The sequence below is a fragment of the Sciurus vulgaris genome (genome assembly GCF_902686455.1).
Source record: "Sciurus vulgaris genome assembly, chromosome: 4".
Lineage (NCBI taxonomy): Eukaryota > Metazoa > Chordata > Mammalia > Rodentia > Sciuridae > Sciurus > Sciurus vulgaris.
Genome location: NC_136464.1, coordinates 108842004 through 108865780, shown reverse-complemented (window position 1 = coordinate 108865780; position 23777 = coordinate 108842004).

Genomic DNA, 23777 nt, shown 5'->3' with positions numbered 1-23777 from the left:
TTTCTGGTAACCTTCAGGATGGATCTGCATGGTGTTAGAATAAGAAATGTGAACTTATTATATAGAAAATAAAAGGTGACATAATCAAAGTTAAAACAATTTAACCTAGAAAAAGGGATTAATTTTGAGTACAACCTACAGTTTATCATTAGGATAGATCTCACAACCTTACCCATTGTGAATTCACTGCTGATTTCTGTAGAAGATTGGGAAGTAACTAAAACTTGACAGACACATCAGTGAGCATTAATAATTTTTGTGAACAGGGTGAACTGTTCTGCCCATTAGCAAACAACCCTGATCATTATCTGCATTTGAAATTTTCTTTCATGAGGTTTGGTAAATTTTAGAATTGTTTAAACCAATTTGGGATGGAATACTGTTTGTTACTTTGAGTAAAAGACCTTCTATGTAACACAAGCAGTAAAAATTAATTATGAAAAACATGACCACACAAGACCACAATAGTTTAAAAAACATGTGTCAGAGACACCCTGAAGTGTTGTCAGTTTAATATTTTTGTTCTAAATTAAACATGGAACAATCTCTTTGGCTAAAGTTACATAATGTCAGGGATTAGTCACATATGCATTTATTACATAGCATTATGCAATTTAATTTAAAGCGCATATTAAGTCATGGAAGAACATATTATTTTCAAAGAAATATACAGACAACAAGCAGGTAGAAAGTTGTATTTCTCAACAGTAGCCAAAGTAAAATTATAGACTGGTGATGATCAAAAATATCAATACAATATTAGAAGAACATGTGAAAATGAGATACTTGTATTCCATAAATGTAATTTAATATTAATACCTAAAATTTAGAAAAGACAGAATAAATATTCTATTTACAAACATAAATGAAATAATAAATAAAGATTAGAATATTTTATTTTGGAGTAGAGTTGAGTGAGACAAGGATCTGAAGTTTTTACTTAGAAAGGTATATTTACATTTCATTCTTTTGACATTAAAAGAAAAATATATTAAAGGGAAAAATTGACACTCAAGGTGCAAACAGAGTACATGCTTTCTATCTATCCTGAATGCAGGTTGTTTTTTCTTTAACTCTCAATAATATAAATAAGGCATTTGTGAATATCCCTAAGTATTTTACTAGTGTAGTAGATTTTTTTGCTCCACTTGGCTGTACCTTTGGTAAAAGTAAACTTTTAGATGGCTATTTTATATATTATCATTTCTTAAATGTTTAATTTATGCAGACTTTATTAATACATTCTATGATGTACTTTATATGAGATTTATGGAATATGCTTCCTGCAGTTGATAGTTCATACTCTTATGAATTAAATACATTCATAAATAGTTAGGATTATGTTGTAAGTGTAGCAGTAGAAGCAAAGAAAATGTTAAAGAAGAAGTATAGGGAGGATATAAGTTCGAGATGAATCTGGACATAAATAGACAAAGAGTCTAGACCTCTTGATAGTCTAGTGTAAGGAGAGAAAAGTTCTCTTCTGAAGGAGAGATGGGAGAAATTAGAAGGGATCTCCACAAGTCACCTGAGCAAAGATCAAGTACTTTAAATGGAAGAGTGAAATGTCTTATTAGTCCCTTAGTGAGCCATAGCTGTCCATACCCAACCCCTGTGTCTCTACTCTAATTCCTATTGATAGATGTTGGACTCCCCACCTCTCTATAACAATGTACATTCACAATTTGAAAAGATTATTTGTCTATTTTGGTAATTGCAACTGTATTAATGTCATTTTTGCCTCTCCTTTGCTCCTTTTTGAAACTGCATAGGACAGTTTTATTTCATGAACACTGCACTTAATTTTCCTTCAAAGCACATACTAAACCATCATTGCTTTGAAATGCTCCTAATTTGAATCTTTAGTTGGAAGTGTTTTGCACATCTGTTATTGAGGTTTCACCAACCTGCACACACACAAACACATTCTTTCAGCTTCATTATTATTACAAAGGCTGTTAATTTAAAATATGTGATGAGCCTATTTAAGAAAACAAAGTGCAATCTCTATTGATTACACCTAAGTATCCCACAGTGTTGAATACCAATAAGCCATGCTAATTGTGTGAATAAGCATTACAAATTGTTCAAAATAATGTATTATCCACAGGCTAAGAGATTTTAGCTAGCCATTTTCAAGTATATAAGGAGATTCTTTTCAAAATGTGGAAGGCATTTTTAACTTTTTTAGAAATTGGTCATCTGCCCAATTTGGGGACTTAACATCAGCTTTCTCCTTGAGTTGATTTTTTTTCTAAACCATGCTAGTTGATATTTACAACTCAGTATATCATGTTAAACTATACTTAAATAATTTGAAATTAAAGAAAAAGAGATAACTCTGTTCTAGGTTTTGAGTATCTTCATTGATCAAATTAATCAAACCCAAATCACAAAATACCAGCAAACTTTTTCCTTACAATTTTTTGGTTAGAATTGAATAAGTGTTGAAAATAATTTTAAAAAATGCAAAATCAAGGGGAATAGAAAAGTAAGGGTAATAATAATCAATTTAAAATATTAAATCATAACCCTTGAATGTAAAATTTTAGAATTGAATACATTTATGTATAAAACTATCAGACACATTGACATTTACTTGGAAGGCCAGAATATATATTGCTGTATCTGTGTGAAGAAATATAAAAAAAAAAATTTAATAAAACTTGTAAATTATTGACACCTCAATGTAGCCGAAGATTTTGTTTATTGCAACATGTAAGGGTACATAAAATCCTCATGAAACGAGGATTCTACCCCCTTAATAAAAATATTTAATATTCTTGGATGGAGAGAGGTTGTCCTCCAAGGGCAAACATTTACTGCACATTTTATGTAACACTATGCACATAAACAAATATGTAAGTAAGAGATAGGGAGGGTAATTCCGTCCACACCCACATATGATTTGAAATATTTCTGGTAGTGGTCAAATGGGGTTCATTATGAAGAGAGTGGAAAAAAATTTGACAAGAAAAAATGTAAAAACTAAAAGGAGTCCTGACAAATCATGATCCCATTTGTTAGAATTGTCTCAAGTTCATATATACTTCAAGAGAAGTTTAAGGTAAACAGTTCATTCATGGCAGAAATTAGATTAATTTGGTTTTTTTCCTAAAAGAGCAAGACCAGAACCCTGTTAATTGTAATGATATTTATTTCAAATTCCACCTTGTTATCTGTGATAGTAAAAAAATCAATAATTTATTAAAGTATATTTCACATTTAATAAAATTCAGCCATTAAGGGAACAGCTTTGGAAATTTAAACATATATGCATTTTTTTTCCCTACTACCACCCAGATCAAAGGAGCAGAGTTCTCTCTATTCCTTTGGTCAATCACAACCTTCTACAGCAGATAACCAATACACTGATTTCTATGAATTATAGCTTTGCCTATGCTAGAACTTTGTTGAAATAGTCACACTTGGGGCATAACCTTTTGTGTATGGCTTCTTTTGAACAACATAATTTTTTAAAGAATTTTTTAAAGAAACATTTCGCTGTTTCAGAAATGGGTTCATTTTTTTGCTGAATAGTATTTCACTGAATATAATATATGACAATTAGTCATTTCATTTCTGTGTTGATGGACACTTGGTTTATTTCCAGTTTGGACTGCTTCAATAAGTCGTCTTCAATGTTCTATTACTAGTCTTGTTTACACATAAACATGATTTTTTAATCATGCCCAACTAAGACCAAAATCATTAGTCAAAACCTGTTGGAAAGAGACAACAGTTTTCAGTTCTTATCTATGGGCTGTTGGGCTGGGGTTCTCTTGCAGTTTCAATTTTAAGGTAGCTATTGGTTTCAATGCTTATCACAGTGAAGCCTGAATTTGATGGTTATAAGGCATAGGTCACAGACAGAATGAAACCTGTTCTTATTGAAAGGGCTGCAGATTTCCTGAAAGGAAAGTGAGCTATCAAACAGAGAGCTGATAAGAGATCGTATGGATATTTCTGCTGTGCACTTGATTGCAAATCTGGAGTAGCAGAAGCACACACATGTAAATTACATATGGAGCCCTCGAAAGTGATGTGCCTTCACATTATGGATCTTCCTTAAAAATTTCAGTTTAAACCTGAATGTTTTCTAGATTTAAATTCCTACTCAAGGACACACTATCATTAATGTTTTAGGCAATAAAAATGGGATATCTTGCAGTATCTTCTCCAAGGAGCACTCTCCTATGAATGATAACTTGGTTTTTTTACAGTGGTTGCTTTGGCCAATTGGAAGATTCAAAACCCAGGATGCTATGTGTAATTGCCAGAGAAATAGAAGGTCAAATAATTTGCTTGTTCTACATGTTAGAAAAGCTGTTCCTCTGTGAGGGATGAAAGAGAAAGAGGGCTTGGCTACAGGGTTTTAATAAATAAGAAAATGGAGGAAATATTTTTATTTGTGGGATAAATCCTCTGAGTTTGATGATATTTCAGGACAAGCCATGATTATGGAAACTAATATCCGTCTATATCAAAGTGCTCTTTCTTTTGGCAATTCATTTTCCTTAAGAGTAACCCCTTCAAACCATATAAAGTTGTATTTACAAAAAGAACTTATCATCAAAATGCCCTTCAACTGATGAATGGATAAAGAAATTGTGGTATATATACACAATGGAATATTATTCAGCTATAGAGAAGAATGAAATTTTGGCATTTACAGGTAATGGATGGAACTAGAGAATGTTATGCTAAGTGAAATAAGCCAATCCCATAAAACCAAATGTTTTCTCCTATACATGGATGTTAGTTCACAATAGGGGAGGAGGGGCTAGAGAAAAAGAGAGGTACTCTGGATTAGGCAGAGGAGTGAAGGGAGGGGAGAGGAGATGGGAGTAGGAAGGGTAGTAGAATGAACTGGACATTATTGCCTCATGTACATATATGATTACATGATCAATGTGATTCTACAATATGTACAATCAGAAGAATGAGATGCTATACTCCATTTATGTATGATGTGTCAAAATGCATTCTACTCTCATGTGTAACTAATTAGAACAAATAAAAAAAGAAAAGAGAAAAAAAAAAACCTCTAAAAAAAATTGTTAACACTGGTGGCAGCATTTGTCTTGATTTTCTAAGATCATAGTGGTCTCCTATCTTACCCATTTCTATAGCTCTCTATTCACTTGTTCATTATTTTTTGGTCCAAACTCAGATGACCACCCTTAGTGCCGGAAATTGCATGACTCTATCAAAATGGCAAAGGTAAGTACAACTAGAGTATGTTGGAAGTCAACTCAGAAAAATGTCATGTGATGCCACCTCAGAATAACCCACACGATAGCTGAAATATACTTCAAGTTACTGTTGAAAGAAATCTTGTCATTTCAAGAGACAGGAAAAAAGCAAGATGAGATCGTGAGAATCTGATCAGTTTAAATGCGGTCTCTGTCACCATTGTAGTAAATCAATGTTCACATGATCATGGGAGGGAAACCCAAACCATGTCCATTGGAAGGAGAAAGCTGCTGTGCCCAAAGTCTTACTTTATAGCCCAGACTTTGTCCCTGGCTTTAGGGACCATTTTCAAAAATTCTGAGTAATGAGTTCTTTCAGGGCCTGGGAATGCTTAACCCATTCCCAGTACGTAGATCTAGGAACATTATGTACATAGATTCCAGTACATAGAAGATCTAGGGAGTTAAAAGATCTATTTCTATTGAGAAAGATTTCTCAGTATCATTGTTCACAAACTAATAGGAAATTATCAGCAGCTTGAATTTTGTAGCTCCTCAATTCCTACTGAATGACAAAACTGGGTTTCTAAAGTGAAAGAATCCAGCCCCGCAGAATATACGTAAGAAATTATATTTTCTAATTTCATCTGGGTAAAGGGCAGAAATACAAGAAATATAAAACACATTTTTATAAGAAGATTTGCAAATATTATTTTTAGGGCATAATTTTATAATTATTAATTAAACCCAGAATCAACTGAGATACAGAGAAGAAAATTGACTAAACTACCAAAGATAGTAAATCTACACTTGGAGGAGTGTAGATTGAACCCATATGGGTCTTTGTGTTTCAAATATCTATTTTTCTTTATTTATCCAAAAAAATGAATTCTATTTACCCTCATCATTCCTGATATGAAACAAAATTTTCTCAAGGAACAGACTCTTCACTCATACATATCTCTAGAAGTCTAAGGGAAACCTACATGATTTTCTAGAGTGTTTCTAGAGTTAAATTTTATTTATTTATTTTTTTCAGAGCAGCTTAGGAATCTTCTTTTACATTTTCTCCAGTCACTTAGTGTGGAATAGCATGGGAGCCTGCAAAGATAGATTAACTACTAATTTTCTGATTTTTCAGAGGCAGTGGTTTAGTTTGGGACTTTAATCTCGTGAAGAGCAATGGAGTTTTATTTTTAAAATTGTAAAGCAAGCTTTAGCTAACTGATGGCATTAATATTGGGGGAATACTCTATTGATTAACTAAAGAAATAATTTTAAAATATATATAAACCAATTAAGCAGATATCAATTATAACACAGGCTAATAACTACCATAAAATTAATTTCTTTCATGGTGTTAGTTGGCACAACTTAAGTATGATTAATTCAATAGATTCTTCCTTATCTGAGGTGAGTAATCAAAGGTGCAGAGATCTTGAGATGCATCCTTCCACTTTCTGTGGACCATCAAGACCACATTCTGAGTTTAATATTCATGACAGTGAAAAGGTTTATGAGCCCATATTTCACTCCCTCCCTATACAACCCCCCGCCCCGCTTTGGCTGAGAAAAAAAGATTTTCTAGTGCAAAAACAGGCATATTTGAGTAATTATCAGTTATGAGGAAAGGTGGATACAGGAAAAATAAATAATTCAACAAGAGAGGAAAAGAAGTTGAAGATCATTTTGCTATTTTTTCCCTAAGGCTTCACATAAACTCTGGGAAGGAATGTCGAGCAGGAGGGTGATTTGTACTTGAGGAGTTTGCCTTAGTAGCATTATATTACAGATAAAGTTGAAAGCAGAAGAGGCTCTCATGTGAAAAGGCTTTCTTACAACTTCTTATCTGCTCTTTTTTCCCATTTAAAGTGTAAATACGCTACATTATTTCACAAGTGAGCTTTTATTTTCATTTCCTTCTAACTAAGTAGTGACACCTTATTTTTCAATTAGAGTGGTGTGTTTGTCTCCTTTTTAAGTTCTTCTTAGTCTTATCTAAAACATTACCTTACTTAAACTGCACTGCCCCTGCTTGATTAAATTTTCAGTTAGGAGTGAAGTGCCATGATGTAGAATACATTTGTAAGGGAGCCACACTGCAAAGCACATAATTAATTAGGCCTTTGAAGATATATCTATCTCCCAAAAGCAACCTTGTGCCAAGCACTGTTCCAGAAATCATGAAAACATTGGCCATTTGATTAAACAGAAAATTTACAGAGAGGAGAAGTGGTAAAGGAATATCATCCATGTTTAAAAGCAACGCACTTTCATTGTACCTTTCAGAAATGATTTGCATGTGGTTCATATGCCCAAAAGTTTTATTTGAAATCACTTAAAACAAACACATTTGCAGAGATATAAACTTGAAATAGACAAATGATTACATTGACTAATTCTAGATGGTAAGAGAAATAATCAGACAACTCAGTTAAGTAATACTCTTTGCATTACTCACAACCACTGATGAATACTTGAGATTCTGGAGTAATCATTGCACAGGAACAAACTTATAGAGTTTCTCATTCACAAGGGGATATGTTACTGGAGCAAAAGACCATAATATAAGTGCCACTGCTAAAATAATGAAGAAGTGAGCACTAATGTTGCTTATTAGAGGAATAAAACTTGAAAAGCTCATGAACTTGGAGAGGATCTTGGATTATGAGATTTTAAAAAATAGGGAATGGGGAGGGCTGTCAGGACAACATCATAATCATCATAAATAATAGCATGGCAGCATCAGGTGGTACATGTTTTTAGAAAATACTGAGAAATCTGCTGTTTTTTTTGGTCAATTATAAATAAAGCTGCTATAAACATTTATAAATAGACATTTTTGGAACATAAGTCGTCAACACATTTGGAGAAATGCCAAGGTGCACACTGGAAATATTGTCTGATGAGAGTATGTTTAGTTTGGGAAGAAAATGCCCAACTGCGTTCCAACAAGGTTGAATGGTTTTCAATCCCATAAGCAATGAAAGTGACTTTCTGTAGCTTCACTTCCTTGCAAGCAATTTATTATAAGTGTTCTCCATTTTGGTCATTCCCTTAGGTATATAGTACTTTCTCATTGTTGTTTTAAATTACAGTTTCTGATGATCTATGATATGGAGCATCTTTTTATGTACTCCTTTACCATCTGTATTATCTTTTTTAGTTAGATGTCTGCTAAGATTTTTGGCCATTTTAAAAATCAGGTCATTTTCCTATTGAGTTTTGGGAAATCTTTGTATATTATAGGCAACAGTTTTTTTTTTAATAAAAACATGTATTTTCTTGACAGTGTCTTTCACAGAGAAACATTTTTAATTTTAATGAAGACTAGATACCAATTATTTCTTTAATGGATCATGTTTTGTCATATATAAAAATCATTACTAAACTCGTGTCATCTAGATTTTCTGTTTTCTTCTAGTAGTTTCATAGATTTGCCTTTTACATATATCTCTTGTGATTTATTTTAGCTATTTTTCTGAAGGATGCAGGACCTACATCAAGATGATGATCCTCTTTTTTCCTTCTCCTCTTCCTTCTTTTCCTTATTCTTATTATTTTTATGTGTAATTTCACTTGGAAGCAACCAAGAGGTTCTTCAACAGGTGAATGAACAAATAAACTAGGAACGTGCAGACAAAGGAACAACATTCATCACTAAAGGGACACTTACTATCAACCATGAAAATGCATGCATGCAATTTATATGCATACTGCCAAGTGGAAGAAGTCAATGTGAAAAGACTACATATTGAATGATTTGAAAACCATGGCATTCTACAAAAAGCAAAACTTAAAGATAATAAAAAAGACCAATGGTTACCAGATGGTGGGGGAGGAAGAGATGAATAAGTGAATCACAGAGGATTTTTAGGACAGTAAAACTACTCTATATGTTGACACATGCCATTATACATTTTTCCAAAATATAGCATTGATGTAAATTATGGTCTTTGGATGATAAAGATGTGTTAGTGGGTATTGATAATTTGTAACACCAGTGGTGGGAGATTTTTATATTGAAGGAGGCTCTATTAGTGGGGTAGGGATTCATAGAAAATCTCAGTACATTCTTCCCAATTTTCCTATGAAATTAAAACTACAGTAAAATATAGACTCTTTTTTTTTTTTTTAAGATTGGTTGGGAAAGGGAAAAGTAGGTCAAGGCCAAATTATCAAGGGTTTTATAGCAATGTGTTAAGTTAAACTCATAAACCCTTCTAGGTGCAAACTGCACAAACAAACTAATGTTAGAAAATAGCCCTGCTAAATGCGGAATAGAACACTGGAAGCTTGGAAGTCCTCATTTTCTAATAATAACATTGCTGGTTTCAACTTATTTCCAGATTTAAAGTTCAGATATGTTTATTTTCTGAGGTTTTTATACACCATAGTCTTGGAGACCTGTGTTAAAAGAGCTTTCTCCACAAATGGCTCAACTGAGGGACATTTTGAGCCTGGATACATAAATATATACTCTCTCTTTCTGTGTTAACAGCAGCAGGATTTTTTAAACCCGATCTCATATTTTCTTGAATCTGCCAGAAACAGATGTCTTTAAATAAACTCTAAGGAAAAATCATTGTTGATGGGGAGGGGAAAATGCTTCCTCACAGATATTTTGTTATTACCAACTTTTCAAAGTGTGCTGTGACTGACTGTTATGCATATGGTCCGGTTCCAGAAAACACCTGACACACACATTTTCTTCTTAATTATAACTGAAAATACATTGGTTGTGATTGTTCAGGGCCATTAATTACCTCTGCCAATGCAGTGATCTCTCCAAGATATTAGTGTATTTTGTCTATTCTTTAATTCAAAAATTTTAATCTTCAGTCTTTGTGACAGACAAAGCATTGCTGCACAGCTGCTAACCACACCAGCCTCACAAACAAATTGGGTTGTGAGATTAAACACCAGGAGACAGTTTGGGTTTTTCAAATTTGCATGTCTAATGTAAACAGCCCCAAGATCTCATCAGTGAAAGTTGGAGGGGAACTGGTGGGTGGGCTTTCTTTGTCCTGCTGGGAAAAGCAGTAGTCAGCCCTTGAGGAAATAATACAAAACAAAACAAAAAAGCTGCCTTATAAAAACATAACATGAACAAAGATGACATGTTTCAGACTTAGTTTTTTATTTGATTCATGAATATCAAGCAGTATAAAACTTACCTGTATGATAATCACCTCATTATTTTAAATCACAACCTCTGTGATTATAACTCAGGATTTTTCATATTTCAAAATGGAAAAATGTTATTTCTTAACTGACATAAAAGTTATATTTACTTTTAATTACTTTCTTCTGAAAGCTTTGTATCCTTTTCAAGAAACATACTTTAATAGAAAAAACAAGACGAACAATCTAGCTTCTATTCCCTAACATTAAAGCAGACAGTTAGTTCTTGATATCTTTTTTGTTTTTTATAACATAGCTACATCACCCTTTCCTTTCCATTTTCACCTTTACCACTTGCAGTTTAATATGTATGTTCTTACATTTGTGTTTTTACAATAGCTGTAAAAATGACCTCCTTGCCTTTGGATCAGGTTTTCCATGTGCTTTTACGACATAAATCTAACTAATCAATGAAGATTGGGTCCTTGAAGTCTTCTACAGCATCATGTTACTATGCCCAAGATAGCTCCTGACACAAAAGATATATTTATTCTTTTATTATTTTTGAGTGGGTGATAAGATGTTGCTACTTCAGTTAAAACCATATTCAGCAAAATCTAAAATGATATTTGTTGTTCCACATTCTCATTTTATTCTAATGGAAAGTTTCTCAGAAATAATTTAAACTAGTATCTTATTTGAATATAATCAGAGAGAAGTCAGGGATAAAATTTTACTTATTAATCTTACAGAATATGTCAACTGTTGTACAATGTCCTGATAAAACAAATAAGAATATGTTATAATTCTACCTTAATGATGCTTACTGATGATAATATGGGGAAAGGACCCAACTATATTGACTAGTTTGCAGATTCTAAGTGTGATCCCGTGACTAGCAGCAGCAATGTCAACAAGGGCCTTCCTAGATGTTCACGTTCTTCACCCTTTCTCCAGAAATGCTGAATCAGACCTTAAAAGAAGGAGACCAGCATCTGTTTGGTCTTGCTTCTAAGCTGTGTAGGTGATTCTGATGTCTATTACATTTGAGATATTTTGCCTATATGGCAATATATAAATGCCATTTTAGCTTATTTACTAACAGAAATGTTAAGATTAACAGATTAACAGGAGCAACTTTAAGCCCTCCCTACCAGGGAAATTAAAAAAAATATATTACTTTGTCTCGGACACAGTCTGGAAATTTTCATCTCTGAATAGTAACATCAATACAATCAGAAAGTTCAAATTCTAATCATTCTGCCTTTAACTTTCTCTGTCCAGTATTTTTGTTATTGTTGTTATTTTTTTTTTTTTTTTTTTTTTTTTTTATGCTGGGGATTGAACCCAGGGGATACCTTTACCACTGAGTTACATTCCCAGAACTTTTTATTTATTTATTTTTTTTTATTTTGAGACAGGGCCTTGCTAAGTTGCTGACTCTGGCTTTAAACTTGGAATCCTATTGCCTTGGACTTCTGAGTTCCTGGAATCACAATGTGTACCTCTTCACGTGGCTGTCAAGTTGTTTGTTAAACTTCAGCCTGTAGATAAATTCAAACAAAAATTAAAGTAAGGGGAGTAGTAGTTTGATTGCTTTTATTAGTCCTACCTAAATTCTTCAGTTATCACATCACTGGAAAATTTCTTTGACCTGTACCCTCCCATCAATTATTTCTGCCCTATTCACTGGATCATTGTAAAGCAAATCATAAAAACATTTAAAGGGCATACAACTATTTTAAGATTGATCATGATGGGATTCAGAACATGCTACCCAAAATAAGGCATCTGAACCTTTGAAAGAAAGCAGACCTCTCTGAAGCAGGTCACAGAGGAATTCTCTGACTTTCTGATGAAGCAGGTTCCGTCTTTGGAGGGGTAGCCACCTTATACCCAGACGAAGTGAATTTTCTTATCCTTGAAGAAACACAAACATAGAGAAGAATTTGAAGGAACAAGTTTACCAAGTTTCTTCACTTCGTTACTATTAGATCACACCTCCTCAGCCAGTCATACCTCTGCACAACAGTTCATCTCTTCATCAGACCCCAGCATAAAAATGCACAGGTGTCCCTTTTTCTTTGAGTCTTCATTTCTGAAGGCTACCTAGTCTTTTAAAACTGATATGAATTAAATTTGGGTGTTTTTTTCTTACTAATTTTTATTACAAGTGCCTGAGTCACTAACTTAGCAGCATGTAGGGAAGGACATTTCTCCTACAATAACTAGAACAAATGATTATATGTGGTATGTAGACTTCTAATATAATTTACATTTTTTTTCCTAAGTAGCTGGAGAATATATGTAATTCTGCTCTGGTCTTACATATTTGTTTTATTTCTCAGTTTTAGAATTCTGCTAAGTGATTTCCATATTTCTTGTGACCTTATTTGTGTCACAGATCTACTTTGGTGGAACAATTGTCTCCTGACTTCTTTTGTCATAAACAGCATTCATCTTATGTGGGTAGCAGATATTGATTATATCGTTAAGAACACTTTCACTTTCTTCAAGATTCCCTTCAAAATCTCTGTGACTGTTTATTTATATTTATGCTCTTCATAGTCTTAATATATGACTCGTTATGAGCTAGGCACTGTTCCAAGCTCTCACAATGCAGGAACTTATTTATTTCTCACCATAAGTAATTACCATTATTACAGTAAGTGACAGAGTAACTTCCTTATTTCCCACAAGCGTTTGATGTAGACTTTATAGTTAATAATCTATTTTGGGGAGAGATACATGTTGAAGCATGTTGAAGTTTCATAATTTACCCAAGGCCATGCAGAAGTAGAGCTAGACCCTATCACATTTTTAAATCTCATTCCTGGCAGTGACACAACAAAGTTGTTACAGTTAACCATAACATTTGTGTTGGCACACATGCACCAAGCAGCATTTATATATTGTCATCTAAGAACTTCTCAATGGATTTTTTATGTCCCCTGAAAAGCTCATGTGATAGAAGATCCAGGGATTTTCAGAGATAAAATAATTAGATTATGAGAGCTGTAACCATAGCGGAGAATTAATCCACTTCATGGATTAATGATTTGAATGGACTAATGAGTGGTAATGATAGATAAGTGGTGTATGGTTAAAGAAAGTAGGTCACTCGGGGTGTGGCCTGCACTGTATCTGTCCATGAATTCTTTTTCTCTCTGCTTCCAACCTGCCACGAGTTTGGTAAGTTTCCTCCACTGTGCACTTCCACCATTATATTCTACCTCACCTCAGGCCCAGACCAATGGAGTTGGCTAACCATGGACTGAGACCACTAAAACTGACTTCAAAATAGACTTTTCCTCCTCCAAGTTGTTCTTGTCAGGTAGTTTTGGTCACACCAACAAAAGTTGACTAACACAGTATGTATCAATATCATCTATTAAGTTCAAGGGAACATACATTCTGATTCACTTTAGCTCCAGATTCTGCCACTGTTATCCATGGTTACTACAAGTTTGGTATCCTAAAACTACCCCTGCTTCCATTATGCTACAATGTCAGCATCAGTTTTTTTTATTTTGATTTATTTGTTAGTTTTCAATTTCATTTGGAGGACCTCTTGTCTGTGACTCCATTATTTGAGGCTCATCATTTCTTATTGTGGATATAATCATTTTCCATACAGTCTTGTATTAAAGAGTGTATCAAGGTGTTGAGCTAACAATTGTATGTAATGAGCAATGTTGGGGAAAGTGTTAATTGTGAGTTGGTTTTCGATCTAGGTCTTATAGGATTTGTATGAAGTTTCAAGGCAAAGTTTTGAAGAAAAAGCATATTAGTGAACATGGCAGAGGCAAAGTCATATGGTCAAATGATATCTTGGCATATGTAGAAAGTTATGGTAGTTTTTGGACACCAATCTTGTAGTGACCATGGATAGCAGAGGGAAAAAGTCCTGGACTAACTTCAAGTCAGCGCTAGATCTAGACCAGTGGTACTTACATTTCCTGTATTATGTACTTACTTACTTATTTGTTTGTTCTTTTCTTTCCTTTCCTTTATTTGATTTTTCTTTTAGTTCTCTCTCTAGATAGGAAATTTCCCCCACCATCTTGTCTAGAGAAGCAGTGAAGTAAAGTTAAAAGCATTGTTCTGAAAGTTAAGATAGATTTGATTGTGCAATTTGCATTTATGTCACTGAGAATCTCTGTGACTTTGAGCAATTTTTAACTTTACATTATGAGGAAATTTATATCACCTCACATTAATAAAGCTCAGTGTTTTCATACCTAGTGCCTGAAACTACTTTGACTTTGAGAAATATGAGCAAATAAAGGGAACAAACACAAACAAGTACTTAGGGCAAACTATTAGATAAGTTTTGAACAATTTTTTCTCCTTATTTAATATCATTTTAGGTTACATTTTCAGCCTATCATTAGTATAAAAGATTTTGTATAAACACAATAACATTTTCCAACAAAATATAAATAGATTCAGATACTACAATAAATAACAAAATCTTCCTATTATTTTGTAGAGTATCTAAGGCAGTTCTGACATGCCTCTATTTCCTATATCTGATTAACATAAATTTTCTACATTTCCTATTGAATAAAGGAATGAGTAGCTTGCAACACAAAGTCTTTAAGACAGGTATGTCACAACTATGTGGTACCCTATGTGGCAGCAGGTAACAGTGATCTTAGAAACTCTATTCCAAAACACCCTTTAAAAATGAGCACCCATTCTGCCCTTGAAAGAAAAGTTTTAATAGCACTGCAACAAAAAGGACTGGAAAAAAGAGAAACAGATTTTAGCAGGTGTTACAGTTCTTCAAATATGTACTACATAATAGGAGATGAGATCACAGCAAGAGTGAGAAGTGTCAAGTCCATCTAAACTAATTACAATGAAACTCTTAATAAAATGCTTTATACTTATTGACTGCAATCTTATATTTTGCGCTTTTGTTGAATTTTTAATTTGAATACCTTTTGTTCTCTCTTAGGTGAAATTTCATTGAAGGTCTGAAGTGGTATATTTCCTTTTTCATCTTATTTGACAGATAACAATTTACTAATTAATGAAACAAGCATTCAAGGGAAGACAGTTATATCAATTGAAATGTTTGTTCATAATGTGATGAATAACTGAAATAGCTGAATTATTTATCTAAGAGCATTAATGCATACTTAATATATTATATATATCACTAATATATGCCAAGTGCTGGCATAATACCCAGTCTAAAAAAGGTGACACATTATTTTCATTAATATTTTAATTCTGTATATAATAATGTAGTTGTCAGATTGAACTTAAAATTAAATCTAATTAAATGGGTCTCACTTAGACTCTTCTGACTTTTATTGGCAAGTAATTTTGGAAGTATAACAGCAAGTTATGATATGTTACAAAGAGGATTGTAAAATATATCTTGAAGTAGCAGCTTGTATTGAAAGATGCTTAACCACACACTAGAAACCTCTGTATCCTTACACAAGTAAAAATAGTTTCCAGAAAATATAATCTTCAATTGGTAATATTTAAAAATGACTTATATTGTCATAAGCAAATTATGTACATAAAATATTTTTGTATTATTTCTAATCTACTACAAAAATTAATGCTATAGTTAAGAGAAAAAAAATAATATTAATGAATCAATATGACCTTACGTCAGAGCACATTCAACAGGTTCATTGTATTTGTAAGGTTAAGACCATCTAAAGAACAATAAGAAAATTTAATTTCAATGTCATAGTTTACATTTGTGTGTGTGTGTGTGTGTGTGCGTATTACTGTGAAATTAAGTCAATAAGAAAAAGAGACAGGTTATAATTTTTACAAATCAATTTGGTCTTTCTATCCTTAATATTTTAAAAAAGCATGGCTATATTTTATTGATAAAGGTACTTTCAGTTCAGAAACCAGCATTTATTTAATTTGGATAATAGACATTTTCCAGTATGTATTTATCTCTCATTGAGGGATAAATACTATCATTATTATAATAAAAATTAGATATTAGTAGGTGTTCCTACATAAAATCTCCAGATCAATTAGCATTCATCAAAGAGCCTGGAGCCCACTTCAGGCTAAACCCACCACCAGGAATTTCACCTCCAGGATTAACCCTCACACACTAGCACCCCACCCACCTTGAGGGTGGTGCAAGCATCAAACTCCTGACAACCCCACCTAACTGCTGAGAAGTGAAACTGAGGAACTTTTGAATTCCAATGGAAATAATTGTACCATTTTTCATGGAGATCATTTTTTTCTTTTTCTTTTTTCTCTAATATTTCTACCATTTTTGAAAGTAATTATTTTCCATGCATCAGTTTAATGAGGACTGGGATATCTGAATAGTATATTTCAGTTTTGTTTTGTATTCTTTTATTTTTACTTTTTTCTTTCTATTTTTAAATTTTTTAAAATGTTAATATATACATATATTTTCTGTTGCTTGTTTCCCTTAATTCTCTCTTTTTTCTCCTTCTAACAACCTCTATTATTCCCTCTTTCACTCTTTCTATATTTTCTTACTTCTATCTTCTCTTTTCCTTTCTCATAAATATCACACATCCTACGCCACTTCTATTCTCTCTTTGTTCACCATTTGAAATTGTGAACATTTTTGAAAACTTACTGTTTGTATTGTAAGGAATAACTGAGCAGATCATGTCTTTTTCTTTAAAAAATAGTAGAGGTCATAATGGAGATATTTGGTTTAAGGTCATATATCATTTGTATGGGTTGCTATTATTATTTGTCTCCCCCTCAAAGGTGAAGTACTGGAAACCTTCAGGGACACTATAGGTCTGCAGGGTAGAAACTGTACTGATCCACACTACTAGATGGGGAAAATCACAAACAGCAAGGAAAAGCAAACAAACAAACAAACAAAAAAATCACCCCAAGCAAATATGCTCCAATAATAGAATCCATTGACACCAGAGTGGAAGAAATGTCAGAGAAGGAGTTTAGAATGTTTAGTTAAACTGATCTGCAATGTAAAGGACAATGTAAGGAGTGAAAATTCAGGAGGTGAAAGATCCCTTCAATAAAATGATAGAGATTCTGAAAAGAAATCAAGTAGAAAAACTCAAAATGAAGAAACAAATAAACCAAATAAAAAATTCAATGGCAAGCATTACCAACAGATTAGCCCACTTGGAAGACAAACTTCAGGCAATAAAGACAAAATATATAATCTTGAAAAATAAAGATGACCATGGGGATATGTTAAGAGAACATGAAGAAAACTTCCAAGCAATATGGGATAATATGAAAAGATCAAATTTAAGATTAACCAGGCTAGATGAAGGTGCAGAGATACTAACAAATGAATGCATAATCTTTTCAATGAAATAATATCAGAAACTTTCCTGAACCTAAAGAATGAAATGGAAAATCAAAGAGAGGAGGCTTTAGGACCCCAAATGTACAAAATTACAACAGATCCACATCAAGGCACATTATTTTGAAAATGTGTAACATACAGAATAAAGATAGAATTTTAAAGGCTACCAGGGAAAAATGTCAGATTATGTTTAGATAGAAACAAATTTCAGATCTCAACTGATTTCTCAGCTGAGACACTCATAGCTGGTAGGATGTGAAATAGTATAAACCAAGCTCTGAAAGAAAATGGATGCCAATCAAGAGTTCTATGCCCAACAAAATTATGCTTTAGATTTGAAGATGAGATAAAAACCTTCCATGATAAACGAAAGTTTTTTTTTTTAAATCATAACTAGAAAGCCTGCACTACAGAAGATTCTCAACAAAATATTCCATGAAGGTGAAATTAAAACTAAAACAAAGTGAAAACCAGCAAAGAGAGGAAATGCAATAAAGGAATAGTCAATCAAAGGAGAAACTAATAAAATTAAAAACCAGAAATCAATCAAAGTAACTGGGAATACAAATCATTTCTCAATAATAGCCTTGAACATAAATGGCCTAAGCTCATCAATCAAAAGACACAGACTGGCAGATTGGATTAAAAAACAATACCCAAAAACATGCTGTCTACAAGAGACTCACTCCATAGTCAAAAGACATACACAAACTGAATTTGAAAGGATAGGAAAAAATATATCACTCATGTGGGTTGCATAAACAAGCAGGGGTTCCTATCATCTTATCAGATAAAGTGGACTTCAAGTCAAAGTTAATCATAAGGGACTAAGAAAGACATTTCATACTTCTTAAAGAAATTATACATTAGTGAGACATAACAATAGTAAATATTTATGTGTCAAACAATGTAGCATCTATGTATATTAAACAAACCAATCTCAATTTTAAGAATCGAATAGACCACAACATAATAATACTGGCTGAGGTTAACATACTCCTCTCACCACTGGATATATCCTCCAAACAAAGAAACTTTAGAACTAAATAATACAATCAATAATTTAGACTTAATGGACAATATAGAATATCCATCGATGATCAAATATACTTTCTTCTCAGTAGCACATGCATTCTTCTCTAAAATAGACCATATCTATGCCACGGAACAACTCTTTGCAAATACAAAAAAAAAAAAAACTACATAATATCAAGCATTCTGTCAGATAATAATGGAATAAAATTAGAAATAAAAAAAAATTGAAACTACTCTAATACCTGGGGTCTACATGAAATCCTATCGAATGACCAATGGATAGCAGAAGAAATCAGGGATGAAATAAAAAAATATTTAGAAGTAGATAAGAATAGCAACACAACATATCAAAATTTTTGGGACACTATGAAGGTAGTTCTATGACGAAAGTTCATTGCATTGAGCTCATTTATTAAAAGAACAGAAAATAGTGAAATAAATAACCTAACATTACATCTCAAAACTCTGGAATAAGAAGAACAAATCAACACCAAAAGCAGTAGAAGACAGAAAAAATTAAAATTGCATATGGAATCAATGAAATTGAAACAAAAGAAACAATTTAAAAATTGACAAAAAGGTGGTTCTTTGAAAAATAAATAAAAATGATAAACTCTTAGTCACACTAAAGAAGAAAAAGAGAAAACTCAAACGTACTAAAATTTGTGATGAAAAAGGAAATATCATGATGGACACTACTGAAATACAGATGATAATCAGAAACTACTTTGAAAATTCATACTCCAATAAAATAGAAAATCTTGAAGACACTGACAAATTTTAGAAACGTATGTCCTACTCAAACTGAACCATGGGGACCCAAACAATTAAAACAGATAATTTTCAGGCAATGAAATAGATGACACCGTCAACATCCTACCAACAAAGAAATGCCTAGGCCCAGATACGTTCTCAGATGAGTTCTACAAGACCTTCAAAGAAGTATTAACACCAATACTTCTCAAGTTATTCCATGAAATAGAAAAAGAAGGGGACCCTTTAAAACTCATTCTATGAAGCTAGTATCCCCTGATGCCAAAACCAGACAAAAACCCAGCAAGGAAAGAAAATCAGACCAATATCCCTGATGAACATAAATGCAAATTTTCCCAGTAAAATTCTGGCAATCACATATGAAAACATATTAAAAAGATAGTGTACCATGATCAAGTGGGGCTTATCCCACAAATGCAAGGTTGGCTCAACATACAGAAATTAATAAATGTAATTCATCACATCAATAGACTTAAATACAAGAATCTTGATAGATGCAGAAAACAATCATCTGACAAATACAGCATCCATTCATGTTCAAACTCTAGAAAAACTAGGGAGAGTAGGAACATACTTCAACATTGTAAAAGCTGTATATGCTAAACTCAAGGCTGACATCATTCTAAATGGATAAAAAATTAAAAGCATTCTTCCAAAAACTGGAACAAGATAAGGATGCCCTCTTTCACCACTTTTATTCAACATCCTCCTTGAAACTCTAGGCAAAGAAATTAGAAGAAAGAAATTAAAGGGATACAAATAGGAAAAGAAGAATTCAAAGTATTCCTATTTGCCAATGACATCAGTATATATTTAGAAGACCCAAAAAATTCCAGCAGAAAAAATTCTGAACTCATCAATGAATTTAGCAAAGTGACAGGATATAAAATTAACAACTATAAATCAAATGCATTCCTATACATCAGTGAGAAATCAACTGAAATTAAAATTAAGAAATCTACCCTATTTATAATAAACTCAAAAAAAAAAAAAAAAACCTTTGGAAACCAATCTAACAAAAGAGGTAAAAGACTTTTACAATGAAAACTACAGAACACTAAAGAAATAAATTGAAGAAGACCTTAGAAGATGGAAAGATCTCCCATGATCTTAGGTAGGCAGAATTAATTTTGTCAAAATGACCATGGTACCAAAAGTTCTATACAGATTTAATGCAATTCCTATAAAAATCCCAATGACATACTTCATAGAAATAGAAAAAGCAGTTGTGAATTCATTTGGAAAACTAAGAGACCCAGAATAGCTAAAGCAATCCTTAGCAAGAAAAGTGAAGCAGGAGGCATCACAATACCAGACCTTAATCATATTACAGAGCTATAGTAACAAAAATGACATGGTGTTGGCACCAAAACAGACATGTAGACCAATGGTACAGAATAGAAGTCACAGAGACAAATTCACATGAATACGGTTATCTCACACTAGACCAAGGTGCTAAAAACATACATTGCACAAAAGATATCCTCTTCAACAAATACTGCAGGGAAAACTGGACATTTGTATGAAGCAAAATGAAATCAAATCACCTTACACTGCACAAAACTCAACTTGAAGTTGTTCAAGGACTTAGGCATTAGAACAGAGACCCTGCACCTAACTAAAGAAAAAGTAGGCACAAATCTCCATCATGTCAGCTTAAGAACTGACTCTTTTGACAAGACTCCTAAAGCATTAAGAAGTAAAATCAAGAATCAATAAATGGGATGGATTCAAACTAAAAAGCTACTTCACAGCAAAGAAAATAATTAAGAATGTGAAGAGAGAACCTATGAAATGAGACAAACTCTGTGCCACCTGCACCTCAGATAGAGCATTAATCTCCAGGATATTTAAAGAACTCAAAGACTTTACATGAAAACAATAAATGGCCTTAAGGAACTGAGCAGACACTTCACAGAAGAAGAAATAGAATCAGCCAACAAATATATGAAAAAATGTTCAACATCTCTAGCAATTAGAGAAATGCAAATTAAAACTACTCTAGGATTTCATCTCACTCTAATCACAATGGCAATTATCAAGAACACAAGCAACAGTAAATGTTGGCAACAATGTAGAAAAAAGGTATTCTCATACATTGCTGACGGGACTGCAAATCAGTGCAACCACTCTGGAAAGCAGTATGGAGATTCCTCAGAAAACTTGGAATGGAACCACCATTTGACCCAGTTATCCCACTCCTGGGTTTATACCCAAAGGACTTAAAATCAGCATACTACAGTGACGTAGCCACATCAATGTTTACAGCAGCTCAATTCACAATAGTTAAACTGTGGAACCAACCTAGATTCCCTTCAACAGATGAATGGATAAAGAAACTGTGGTATATATACAAAATGGAATATTTCTCAGGCATAAAAAAATGAAATTATGGCATTTGCCAGGAAATGGATAGAAATAGAAAATATCATATTAAGTGAAATAAGCTAACCCCAAAACCCAAAGGTTGAATGTTTTCTCTGATATGTGGATACTAACTCACTTTAAGGGGAGTGATTAGGGAAGAACAGAAGTACTTTGTATTAGACAAAAGGGAATGAAGGGAAGGGAGGGGGAAATTGAATTAGGAAAGATAGTAGAAAGAAGCAGACGTTGCTATCCTATGTTCATATATGAATACAGTACCAATGTAATTCTACATCATGTACAACCAGAAGAATGAGAAGTCATATTCCATGTATGTATAATATATCAAAATACATTCCACCTTCATGTATAACTAATTGGAACAAATAATAAAAAGATTTCCTATCCAAGAAAATGATATCTTACTATTAAAAGAAATTGTCATTTTGAATTGAATTGCTCCCTGTGAATTATTTATCATATTGGAAATTTAAGAGTTTTATTCAATGATCACTTTACCAAAGAGTGAGTACAGTTGTTCCAACACCAGAGAAATTTTCTAATTTTAAACAAGAAATCTTAAAAATCTGAATCTCAAATACTTCTTAATAGAATGGGTACAACATTTGTTTTTAGAATTAGAAAATAATCCCTCTCTCCCTAGTGACAAAAATATTGCTTCTAAGATTATATAGTTGTATATGGTTTTTACTGACATCACCTAATAACATACAGAACAAATATCAGTTGAAGTTTCATTACTAGGTTACAGTCACCTCAAAGACTAAAGTTTGAATTATATAGATAAAGCAGCCAACAGGAATAGTTTATTTTTTCCTCCACTAAAGGAGTTGCGGAGGTGTAGTAGTTAAGAAAATTTACTATAGGAAGTACAGAAGAATTTAGGCCACGTATTTTATAATATGAACTCGGTGTTTTTAATTTTGCTCATGAAATTCAAATACTGACTAGGTAACATTCCACCTCCTTCCCACTGGTTTCTCTGTTGTCAATACTCCTGAAGTTCAGTTATCAAAAAGAGCACTTCTTTTTCCTGATTATCACATCAGAGTCACTAGGAGCTGACATAGTAGGGCTGGTTATCCACTGCAAGAGCTTGCCCCCAGCTGGGTTCCTTGCAATTTAATCGTAAAGGTAGGGAAGCAATTAGAAAATAGTTGTTCCGACACCAGAGAGATATTCTGGAACCAGCTGTGCTGTTGAAAAACATTGCCTGTGCACAGCAATTAAAAAACGATTGGGAGCCTATTTCCAGTAAGTAACTGAAGAGACACTTTAAAGGTGGGCAGAGTGTGGCTTAACTGTGTCACAGGGAAGCTACAGTTGTAGGAAGTGGAAATAAAAGGGGAAAAATCAGTACAAAATTCAAAGGCTCAGAAAGTTTTAACAACTATCAAAGAGCAATTGTTCAATATCATTAAAAAAAAAAAGTTTATCCACATCACTTCCAGGCAACAATACTCACAATTTATCTGGGTTTATGGATGCATTGTTTGTGTTTGTTGACAAAAGAAAGACCAATGTTACTTTGTTTCTTATTTATTTATTTACTTTTGTGCCAGAGATTGAACCCAGAGGTGCTTAACCACCCAGTCACTTCTCCAGTCCTTTTTATTTTATTTTATTCAAGACAAGGCCTTGCTAAGTTGCTGAGGCTGCTTCAGCCTCCTGAGCTGCTGGGATTATAGGTGTAGACCACCATGCAGAGCCATTTTGTTTCTTATTTAATCATTCCCATCCCTTGCTGAACTTTTCAATCCACTTGATAATATTTAGACCTTTCCAAAACACAGTGTGATTGAATAATTGATGTGGAAATAAAAGTAAATTCTGGTGCTTTGAATATTATTAGAGGGGTTTGTAATTTTCTATGTACCATATCTATTACAAATGAATGAAGTTCTTATACTAATGATGTTGAATCAAACTAATTTGTTAGG